Source organism: Coregonus lavaretus (genome assembly GCF_964263955.1).
Source record: "Coregonus lavaretus genome assembly, chromosome: 3".
Classification (NCBI taxonomy): Eukaryota; Metazoa; Chordata; class Actinopteri; order Salmoniformes; family Salmonidae; genus Coregonus; species Coregonus lavaretus.
Window position 1 is genome coordinate 35622815 of NC_139990.1, and position 11598 is coordinate 35634412.

At 42.6% G+C, this 11598-nt stretch overlaps 1 long non-coding RNA gene across 1 annotated transcript; it reads right to left on the bottom strand.

The window, feature by feature from the left end:
* On the bottom strand, window positions 1-10224 carry LOC311121543. The gene is made up of 3 exons (XR_014612294.1): window positions 10062-10224; window positions 9593-9729; window positions 1-3736 (listed from the first exon to the last, which is right to left on the bottom strand). It is a non-coding gene; the product is annotated as an uncharacterized lncRNA (long non-coding RNA).
* Between the last annotated feature and the right edge of the window lie 1374 nt (window positions 10225-11598).

Below are 11598 nucleotides of genomic sequence, written 5' to 3' on the forward strand. Positions count from 1 at the left end.
GAAAGTATACAAATCTTTATTATCTTGTTTGCATTCCATCCTCTCTTTCCAGGTACAAAATATAAATCTAGGTGAAATCATACTAAAACAATTTCACCACATTTGATTGGAATCAAAGCAGAAATATTGATGACATATTGATGATTTTTTTCAACAAATGTAAAAAATTGAGGGGGCGATAAAAATTGACAGATGACAGAAACATGTAACTTACAATTAATACAGGAGTTGCAACACACGTGATAATGTCTGTTCAGATTAAACATCAAACATAACATTTTATGATGGTGCAAACTTGTCACACATTTCCCACAAAAAATAAAATAAAATAAACTTCCATGCCTAAAATGGCAAAGGGCTTATTGCATATAGGACCAACCAATACCATTGGGATGGGTGATGTATTGGGTACCATTTACAAAACAGCAATGACAGTCATCAGCAATCAATAGGCTCTGTCAAACACAGGGAAGTTGCTTTACTTGCTTTTGCTCAAATATATATTGGTGACATATCAAGCTGGCCTCAACCCATACGATTTTGGCGACGCTAGCATTCCTGAAGACGGGTTAGCTGACAACATCACGAAAACGATGCGTGCGCTTCAAAGGGGCAGAAGACTTATTGTTCTGGATGGCCAGATAGCTAGCAACAATGACAAGAAACTGCCATGTGGTGAATTGTAAGCTCGTTTCAGCTCATTTGATCTTGTTCTAGATACCATACCATGCCTTGTTTTGAAGTGTTTTGACTGATGTCTACTATATGCTAATATGGCTCAAATTTGCTAGCTAGCAAGCTAACCAACAGCTGTAACGATGTATTTGAGAGACAAGTGCTCATTGAGAAACATTGTTTTCAATAAACATAGACAAAATATAGTTTACATGTTATCAGTCTAAGAAAACCGTCTGTTTTTCCCCATAGTTGCACATGCGTCGGTTTTGTTGCGAACAACCAACCCGTCTAACTTCCTACAATATCTAGTGAAATTCATCAAAGTTACCTCTGTAGCTCTGGTAGGAAACAATGTTTTTGTTTCCACCTAAGTCAATACTTCTTTGACCCTTTCCCAAATCCCCTTTGTTGCTTTCATAGTCGACACTCTGACCAGATTGAGCATCAGCAGGGGTTGTAGTGACATTTTCATGCTCGCTCTGTTGTTCATTGTGCTCGTTGGCTTTGCGCTCATTCTCTTGTCCAGAGGCTGAGACATCATCCAAACTACACGCTTCGCCAGGCAACACACTGTTCAGCTTTGAGATCATGTCTGCGAGTGAAAAACCAATATGATTCAGGCTTGGGTCTCTGGAGTCCAGGACCAGTTTTTGGTAACTGATCTCACAGCGGATTGCTTCGCGTTTTTGAGCATGGCTTGTCCCATCCAATCGGGCCAATAGTCTGTCAACATCTTGCTTGCAGTTGCAAGGTCCTCCGTTTTTTGCGACAGCAGCGATGACCGCGTTTCTGTTTGTTTCGTCTTGCAGACGCTGGTCCTTTGTCACTGGACCAGGATCTTTTCTCGGACGTCCTACTGGCCTCTTCTGGGCCTTGCTTTGGTCAAGATACTTTTTCTTGGAAGGAGGGGAGTACTCTTCTCTTGGAACAGTGTCGGAGGTTTTCCTCTCTGCATTTGTTGCACCAGCAGGAGAACCACCTTCAGATGGAATGGAGTGGCCCTCTGGTTCTTCGTTGGTACTTGATGCAAGATTCGTAAGTTGATCTGGCCTCTTCCTTTTGTATGGGTAGGCATGACCAAAGGGGTATTCGGCCATCAAGACGGAAAATGTGCAGGTTGTCAGCTTTGTGGAAATTTCCAGACGGGGGTTGTGACAATGTGCGCCTCCAGGCAAAAAATCACTCAAATTGACCTCAGTGACAGCCGCAATCACTTTCACCATCTTCTGAAGACAGACCCTGATCAGGTCAACATGTATGTGTCCCGAGCCGGTTGTGAAGTACGAAAAAACCCCATCAAAAGTCTTCTCTTGCAGAGGCAACTGGAGAAACACATTTGCAATGGTATCTGGCTCAAGGAGGCCTGAGGCATCCTTAGCCCACTCAAGCAGTTTTTGGTAGAGGCAGAGTATATACTGGCTAAAAAGTGAGTACTCTCCTCCGCTCTTCAAAAGTTGCCAGTAAGGACCCAGGATTTTGCAGTAGACAATGGCGAGAACGCATACAAGTGACTGTATGACATCATCATTGGCATCATCAGTAACACTCTCCAGAATGACATTGGGGCATTCATCGTTGTTCAGTAAGAGCAGGTCTGAAAAGAAAAGGGCAATCTCACCATAATGGTGAATGAGACCTGCTGCTGCTTCAAAGTAGTTATTGAATCGATTTGAGCGGTTGACTGTCAGTTTGGAGGGATTGTTCTTCTCTTCACAGAAAGCTATCCAGTGTTTTCTGTAGTTCTGCTTTGATGCAGCACGAGGACTCAAGACATCACAGGCCATGTGGATGTAGCGTGACGTAGAACTTTCAGAAAAGTTCACAAATCTTCGGAATTTCGGGTTCCTGTCACGGCCTAGTTTTTCTCCAGTAGACTGCATGATCTCGTTTTCGAAGCTCATCATCTGCTGTTCAATTGCGTCGTGAATGTCAACAAGAAAATGGGCATTGTAGTGTAGAAAACGCAAGGGTGATGCCATGGAATGTTGATCTTTAAGAGATGCAACTTTCTCTTCAAAGAATTTCATGGCTACATTTTCTTTACATGTTAGAGTGTACTGGTTCTTGAGAAGATCAAGGGAAACTTGTTTGGAAGCATCAGTTTTCCCACCATACACGCTTGACAGTTTTTGGACCGAGAGCATGGCGATGTCAAGCAGTGTGAGGGCTTCTCCTTTGCTTGCATCAGGATTCTCTATCAGATCGAGAGTGTTTTGGTTCATCGCATGATGACTTTCTTCAGTTGGAGACTCGTATTCTTCTTTCACTTTCACCTGAGAGTAAGATTCCCACACACCCTCGTCGTTTGGTGTTATGGCAAAAGTCTCACTTTCTTCTTTGAAGATTTTCACCACTGGCTTATCAAGTTTTGACAAAAAGCCTCTTTTCTTTCTTCCCCTTTTGCCTGATTTCTTTCCGTCAGTTGGGTCTTTAACAAGTTCAAATGGACTTTGAAGGAAGGTTTCCATCTGAGCATTTCTTCTATGTCTGGTTGTTTGGTAATTGCGGTAATGTAGTCTGAATTTTTTTAACTTTGCCTGAAGGACTTTGCTAGCTTTCTGGATGTTACCATCACTACAGAACTCTGGGTCAAATTGACGTAGCCAAGACACCAAGACAATGGGGTCAATTTTCTCCCTGATGACGAAGTTACTCAACTCAAGTATCAAACCATTTGTGACCTCAATAGACTCTGCTTGTTCAGAAAAATCTGTCATTTCCAAAAGATCAGCTCTACCAACGCCAATGCTGTCACATATTGGGCCAACTAATTCAAAGTTAACATTTGACTCAAGGAAGGCTTGTCTTGCATCTCCACTCAAACTTAAAGTTGTTGCAATGCCTCTTTCAATCAGACAACGAAAGTCTGCAGACTGATACATTGGGAAAATCTTTTGAAGCCAGTCTACCACTGCCCCCCAGGAGAGTTGGTTGTCTTCTCTCAGAAGTCCGACTTGGATCAGAAGTCTGTTTCTACATGGTTTTTCGTTTAGATTCAATGCTTCCCCAGTCTGAGATCCCATGTAGTCTGCAACAAGCTTATCGAAGTTGTCATCCCCTGAAAGAAATGTTGAGTTATATTAGAACAGCAAATACTAAAATACAGATTCCAAAAGATAGTTCCTTAAAGTAGTGGTTCACTCCAAAATAAAAGATCGTAAGACTTAGGGGTGGGCGATTTGGCCTGCATTTATCAGTGTTCTGCAGAGCTGAACTTCATGAGAATACACTGAAAGTAACCAGGAAGTAGTGACTGCCCCTCAGCCATGTAATTATTCAACTTCAGTACTTTTTTTGAATGGGTCTTCAATGCGCAAAAACGTAGCGCATTTTGGTCTACATGAGCAAAAACTTCATAAAAAAGGCATGTGGTAGAAGTAAATTCATCCACAAACACACATACATGTATACATACATACACACACAACCAGTCAAAAGTTTGAACACACCTACTCATTCAAGGGTTTTTCTTTATTTGTACTATTTTTACATTGTAGAATAATAGTGAAGACATCAAAACTATGACATAACACATATGGAATCATGTAGTAACCAAGAAAGTGTTAAACAAATCAAAATATATTTTATATTCTTCAAATAGCCACCCTTTGCCTTGATGACAGCTTTGCACACTCTTGGCATTCACTCAATCAGCTTCATGAGGTAGTCACGTGGAATGCATTTTAATTAACAGGTGTGCTGTCTTAAAAGTTAATTTGTGGAATTTCTTTCCTTCTTAATGCGTTTGAGCCAATCAGTTGTGTTGTGACAAGGTAGGGAGGGTATACACAAGATAGCCATATTTGGTAAAAGACCAAGTCCATATTATGGCAAGAACAGCTCAAATAAGCAAAGAGAAACGACAGTCCATCATTACCTTAAGACATGAAGGTCAGTCAATACGGAACATTTCAAGAACTTTGAAAGTTCTTTCAAGTGCAGTCGCAAAAACCATCAAACGCTATGATGAAAATGGCTCTAATGAGCTCCCGAGTGGCGCAGTGGTCTAAGGCACTGCATCTCAGTGCTTGAGGCGTCACTACAGACCCCCGGTTTGATTCCAGGCTGTATCACAACCGGCCGTGATTGGGAGTCCCATAGGGCGGCGCACAATTGGCCCAGCGTCGTCCGGGTTTGGCCGTCATTGTAAATAAGAATTTGTTCTTAACAGACTTAAATAAAATGTTAAAAAAATAAAAATGAGGACCACCACAGGAATGGAAGACCTAGAGTTACCTCTGCTGCAGAGAATAAGTTAACTAGAGTTACCAGCCTCAGAAATTGCAGCCCAAATAAAACCTTCACAGAGTTAAATTAACAGACAAATCTCAACATCAACTGTTCAGAGGGGATTGTGTGAAATCAGGCCTTCATGGTCGAATTGCTACTACTAAAGGACACCTACTACTAAAGGACACCAATAAGAAGAAGAGACCTGCTTGGGCCAAGAAACACGAGCAATGGACATAAGACCGGTGGAAATGTGTCCTTTGGTCTGGAGTCCAAATTGGAGATTTTGTCTTGTGAGACGCGGTGTGGGTGAACGGATGATCTCCGCATGTGTATTTTCCACCGTAAAGCATGGAGGAGGTCGTCTTATGGTGTGGGGGTGCTTTGTTGGTGACACTGTCTGATTTATTTAGAATTCAAGGCACACTTAACCAGCATGGCTACCACAGTATTCTACATCAATAAGCCATCACATCTGGATTGGGCTTAGTGGGACTATCGTTTTTCAACAGGACAATGAAACAAACCCACCTCCAGGCTGTGTAAGGGCTATTTTACCAAGAAGGAGAGTGATGAAGTGCTGCATCAGATGACCTGGCCTCCACAATCCCCTGACCTTAACCCAATTGAGATGGTTTGGGATGAGTTGGACTGCAGAGTGAAGGAAAATCAGTCAACAAGTGCTCAGCATATGAGGGAACTCCAAGACTGTTGGAAAAGCATTCCAGGTGAAGCTGGTTGAGAGAATGCCAAGAGTGTGCAAAGCTGTCATCAAGGCAAAGGGTGGCTATTTGAAGAATATAAAATATATTGTGATTTGTTTGGCACTTCTTTGGTTACTACATGATTCCATATGTGTTATTTCATAGTTGATGTCTTCACTATTATGATACAATGTAAAAAATAGTAAAAATAAAGAAAAGCCCTTGAATGAGTAGGTGTCCAAACTTTTGACTGGTACTGCATATACAGTGGGGGAAAAAAGTATTTGATCCCCTGCTGATTTTGTACATTTGCCCACTGACAAAGAAATGATCAGTCTATAATTTTAATGGTAGGTTTAATTGAACAGTGAGAGAATCCAGAAAAACGCATATAAAAATGTTATAAATTGATTTGCAATTTAATGAGGGAAATAAGTATTTGACCCCCTCTCAATCAGAAAGATTTCTGGCTCCCAGGTGTCTTTTATACAGGTAACGAGCTGAGATTAGGAGCACACTCTTAAAGGGAGTGCTCCTAATCTCAGCTTGTTACCTGTATAAAAGACACCTGTCCACAGAAGCAATCAATCAGATTCCAAACTCTCCACCATGGCCAAGACCAAAGAGCTCTCCAAGGATGTCAGGGACAAGATTGTAGACCTACACAAGGCTGGAATGGGCTACAAGACCATCGCCAAGCAGCTTGGTGAGAAGGTGACAACAGTTGTTGCGATTATTCGCAAATGGAAGAAACACAAAATAACTGTCAATCTCCCTTGGCCTGGGGCTCCATGCAAGATCTCACCTCGTGGAGTTGCAATGATCATGAGAACGGTGAGGAATCAGCCCAGAACTACACAGGAGGATCTTGTCAATGATCTCAAGGCAGCTGGGACCATAGTCACCAAGAAAACAATTGGTAACACTCTACGCCGTGAAGGACTGAAATCCTGCAGCGCCCGCAAGGTCCCCTTGCTCAAGAAAGCACATATACATGCCCGTCTGAAGTTTGCCAATGAACATCTGAATGATTCAGAGGAGAACTGGGTGAAAGTGTTGTGGTCAGATGAGACCAAAATCGAGCTCTTTGGCATCAACTCAACTCGCCGTGTTTGGAGGAGGAGGAATGCTGCCTATGACCCCAAGAACACCATCCCCACCGTCAAACATGGAGGTGGAAACATTATGCTTTGGGGGTGTTTTTCTGCTAAGGGGACAGGACAACTTCACCGCATCAAAGGGACGATGGACGGGGCCATGTACCGTCAAATCTTGGGTGAGAACCTCCTTCCCTCAGCCAGGGCATTGAAAATGGGTCGTGGATGGGTATTCCAGCATGAAAATGACCCAAAACACACAGCGAAGGCAACAAAGGAGTGGCTCAAGAAGAAGCACATTAAGGTCCTGGAGTGGCCTAGCCAGTCTCCAGACCTTAATCCCATAGAAAATCAGTGGAGGGAGCTGAATGTTCGAGTTGCCAAACGTCAGCCTTGAAACCTTAATGACTTGGAGAAGATCTGCAAAGAGGAGTGGGACAAAATCCCTCCTGAGATGTGTGCAAACCTGGTGGCCAACTACAAGAAACGTCTGACTTCTGTGATTGCCAACAAGGGTTTTGCCACCAAGTACTAAGTCATGTTTTGCAGAGGGGTCAAATACTTATTTCCCTCATTAAAATGCAAATCAATTTATAACATTTTTGACATGCGTTTTTCTGGATTTGTTGTTGTTATTCTTTCTCTCACTGTTCAAATAAACCTACCATTAAAATTATAGACTGATTATTTCTTTGTCAGTGGGCAAACGTACAAAATCAGCAGGGGATCAAATACTTTTTTCCCTCACTGTATATACACTGCTCAAAAAAATAAAGGGAACACTTAAACAACACGTCCTAGATCTGAATGAATGAAATAATCTTATTAAATACTTTTTTCTTTACATAGTTGAATGTGCGGACAACAAAATCACACAAAAATTATCAATGGAAATCAAATGTATCAACCCATGGAGGTCTGGATTTGGAGTCACCCTCAAAATTAAAGTGGAAAACCACACTACAGGCTGATCCAACTTTGATATAATGTCCTTAAAACAAGTCAAAATGAGGCTCAGTCGTGTTTGTGACCTCCACGTGCCTGTATGACCTCCCTACAACGCCTTGGCATGCTCCTGATGAGGTGGCGGATGGTCTCCTGAGGGATCTCTTCCCAGACCTGGACTAAAGCATCCGCCAACTCCTGGACAGTCTGTGGTGCAACGTGGCATTGGTGGATGGAGCGAGACATGACGTCCCAGATGTGCTCAATTGGATTCAGGTCTGGGGAACGGGCGGGCCAGTCCATAGCATCAATGCCTTCCTCTTGCAGGAACTGCTGACACACTCCAGCCACATGAGGCCTAGCATTGTCTTGCATTAGGAGGAACCCAGGGCCAACCGCACCAGCATATGGTCTCACAAGGGGTCTGAGGATCTCATCTCGGTACCTAATGGCAGTCAGGCTACCTCTGGCGAGCACATGGAGGGCTGTGCGGCCCCCCAAAGAAATGCCACCCCACACCATGACTGACCCACCGCCAAACCGGTCATGCAGCAGAACGTTCTCCACGGCGTCTCCAGACTCTGTCACGTCTGTCACATGTGCTCAGTGAGAACCTGCTTTCATCTGTGAAGAGCACAGGGCGCCATTGGCGAATTTGCCAATCTTGGTGTTCTCTGGCAAATGCCAAACGTCTTGCACGGTGTTGGGCTGTAAGCACAACCCCAACCTGTGGACGTCGGGCCCTCATACCACCCTCATGGAGTCTGTTTCTGACCGTTTGAGCAGACACATGCACATTTGTGGCCTGCTGGAGGTCATTTTGCAGGGCTCTGGCAGTGCTCCTCCTGCTCTTCCTTGCACAAAGGCAGAGGTAGCGGTCCTGCTGCTGGGTTGTTGCCCTCCTACGGCCTCCTCCACGTCTCCTGATGTACTGGCCTGTCTCCTGGTAGCGCCTCCATGCTCTGGACACTACGCTGACAGACACAGCAAACCTTCTTGCCACAGCTCGCATTAATGTGCCATCCTGGATGAGCTGCACTACCTGAGCCACTTGTGTGGGTTGTAGACTCCGTCTCATGCTACCACTAGAGTGAAAGCACCGCCAGCATTCAAAAGTGAACAAAACATCAGCCAGGAAGCATAGGAACTGATTAGTGGTCTGTGGTCACCACCTGCAGAACCACTTCTTTATTGGGGGTGTCTTGCTAATTGCCTATAATTTCCACCTGTTGTCTATTCCATTTGCACAACAGCATGTGAAATGTATTGTCAATCAGTGTTGCTTCCTAAGTGGACAGTTTGATTTCACAGAAGTGTGATTGACTTGGAGTTACATTTTGTTGTTTAAGTGTTCCCTTTATTTTTTGAGCAGTATATATATATATATATATATAAATAAATAAATAAATAATACACACACACACTTAATTGACCGTATTTTCATGAATGTGATGATATCTGCTAAATGGCATATTATATTATATTATATTATATTATAATATATCTTGGTAGCCCATTCAAATCAGCAAGGGAAATTAGGTAAAGCGGAATTGGCCGTCACTTTCACAGCGAATTATCAGTGAAAGAAAGGCTACAACAAACAGTGCAGTTTTGAATTCTGTGTCGTTAACAGGACTGTGGGAAAACACTGCCCAACAGGCGGGGCCGAATGACACTGTCTACAGGTGTACGGCTAGCTAGTTACCTTTGTCGCCCCTGACCCTTCTTCTGTGGGGTTTATCGGCGGCTGGCATCCAACTTTATTTTGCATTAACGCCACCTACTGTATTGGAGCGCCCTCGCCTGTCCTAGCTTAAAAATGGACCAATAGAAGTATGAAGAGGGATTCCTGCAGATGCCCCGAATTGAAGGCCGCAATTGCACATGCAGTTTGTCTTCAGCTAGATAGCTAAATGCAACTGATAAATCCATACTCACTCAGGTCAGCAGCATCAATACTGGCAGCATTTGGACCGCTCAGAGTGAAGTCCTGTTCTTCCTCCATGATGTCTCAAGATAGATTTGGAGGCAGGTATTCAAACATCTGGAGGAACACCGAGGTAACTGGCACCTTTCTATGGAGTCGTGAATATGAGCTCAGTCCAACGAGCAAAATAGCTAGGCTAGTTACCAAGCTATCTAACTGGCTACATAGCCAGCAAACAATGCTAGCGCTGCAAGCTAAAGCGGTAATTGAATGGGCTCACCTACTTAGCTGGAACGATATGGTTAACTAGTAAAATAGCGTTCTATAAAATAACTACTTAAAAGCTAGTTGGCTACATACAGCTAACTGTTAGCTAGCTACCTAGAAATATATTTGCGATTCTATTCTCTTGTATGAAAGCGAACATATTTTTCTGCATAACTGCACTTCAAACATACAACTTAATACAAAGCCGCTTACCGCGTTTCTCCTTTTTTATTGAAATACTTGGGCGGCAGACTCCTCAAACGTTTTCATGAGTTTCAGAGGCAATGCTAGTAGCACCGCTGCTGTGTTTGTTTCCTCCACAGATTTGGCTAGGGATATCATCCCTATGTCAGTCCCATTATGGCGTATGTGAATCAGCGTCTCCTCAGAAACACAAAATAAGTACTTCCGTGTCACCGAGTTTCGTACATTTTCTAAATAAAAGTCACCCACGGAATAGTAGAAACGTGTCAATAACCTCTATTTATTCATGATATATTACAAATATATTCAGGATATATTTGTTCATATTTAAGTGACATTTGGCTAATTAGGAAAGGGGGATTCTGGGGAACATTTAGACGCAAGACTACTTGCAATATAGCCTGACAAGTCATTGGCTTTTAACACATTGGTAAGGCAATAGCCATCTACTAGACATTTTAAAAGTGCTTTTTACTAAACACAAGTCATCATGACTTACAATAAAGGTAAATTTGGGGAATGTCTGTGTATTTTTAATTGTGCTAAAAATAGCCCACATTAAGAAACAAGGTTCATGAAATCGATAACTTGCTAGTAACAGATTACATTCATATTCTGACCATCTCTGAAACTTACTTAGGTAATACCTTTGATGATACAGTGGTACCAATACATGATTATAACATCTACAGAAAATACAGAAATGCCAATGGGGCGGTGTTGCGGTCTATATTCAGAGCCACATTCATGTAAAGCTTAGATAGTGTGTCATGTTAAATGCTGTTGAAGTAATATGGCTACAGGTTCATCTGCCTCACCTAAAGCCCATGCTTGTGGGAAGCTGCTATGGGTGACCTAAATATTTACTGGCTTTCATCAAGCTGCCCACTCAAGAAAAAGCTTCAAACTGTAACCAGTGCCAGCAACCTGGTTCAGGTTATCAGTCAACCTACCAGGGTATTTACAAACAGCACAGGAATGAAATCATCCACATGTATTGATCACATCTTTACTAACACTGAAGAAATCGGCTTTAAAGCAGTATCCAAATCCGTCAGATGTAGTGATCACAATACAGCAGCCATATCTAGGAAAAACAAAGTTCCAAAGGCTGGGCTAATATAGTGTGTACGAGGTCATACAATACGTTTTGTAGTGATTCCTATGTTGATGTAAATCATATTTGCTGGTCTGTGGTGTGTAATGAGGAGCAACCAGACGCTGCACTTGACACATTTATGAAATTGCTTATTCCAGTTATTAATAAGCATGCACCCATTACATTTATTTATGGGATGAGGCAAAAGGAATGGCAAATAAGTCTGGCTGCACAACCGACTGGCAAAAGTACTGCAAATTGAGAAATCATGTGACTAAACGGAACAAAAAGAAGAAGAAACTGTACTATGAAACAAAGATCAATTATATAAAGAATGATAGTAAAAAGCTTTGGAGCACCTTAAATGACATTTTGGACAAAAAGGCAAACTCAGATCCATCATTCAATGAATCAGATGGCTCATTCATCACAAAACCCACTGATATT